This window comes from Chanodichthys erythropterus, chromosome 1 (assembly GCF_024489055.1).
Source record: "Chanodichthys erythropterus isolate Z2021 chromosome 1, ASM2448905v1, whole genome shotgun sequence".
Classification (NCBI taxonomy): Eukaryota; Metazoa; Chordata; class Actinopteri; order Cypriniformes; family Xenocyprididae; genus Chanodichthys; species Chanodichthys erythropterus.
Window position 1 is genome coordinate 19,280,545 of NC_090221.1, and position 736 is coordinate 19,281,280.

Genomic DNA, 736 nt, shown 5'->3' on the forward strand with positions numbered 1-736 from the left:
TGTCTGTCTGTCTGTCTGTCTATCTCTCTGTGTTTGTGTGTGTCTGTCTGTCTGTCTATCTGTGTATGTGTGTGTCTGTCTATCTGTGTGTGTGTGTGTGTGTGTGTGTGTGTGTCTGTCTGTCTGTCTATATGTGTCTATCTGTGTCTGTCTGTTTATCTTGATAAGTTCTCTCAAATACTTCTAATTGAAGTGTACTGTTTTAAAGGACTGACAAAGCATTACATAATATGAAATTAAGTCTAATAATTCATAATGTAGTTTCAGATATTGAGGGTGCACTTTGTTTTTAGCTGCTCTTTATTGATCCCAAAAAGTTTTGACATACTGAAACTTGGCTCATCGCTTTATGTCCCAGCAATGTACTTTCATGTTTATGTTTTTAAAGAGGCTCAAGTTTTGTATATAAAGAAAAGTATGTAAATTAAATGCCAATGATGATTGTGTAATGCCAACATGGCCGCTGCCATAAGAGGGCAACCCGCTCCATGTAGAATAAAGATGCTTAAATTACATTTTCAATATCATATTTATTTTATATTGTTTTATTTGTATAAAAAATAAATTATTTTACAAAAGTTGGTGAGTACATCTTCAACCTCACAAATACTGTGTATTTGTTTCTCAAATGTTCATCTTGACTCAGGACTTACAGGAACCCCCCAAATGTGCTGCATATGCAGATCAGACCAGGTCAGGAGGTGCACTGCAGATAATACTGACTGAAAAACCAACG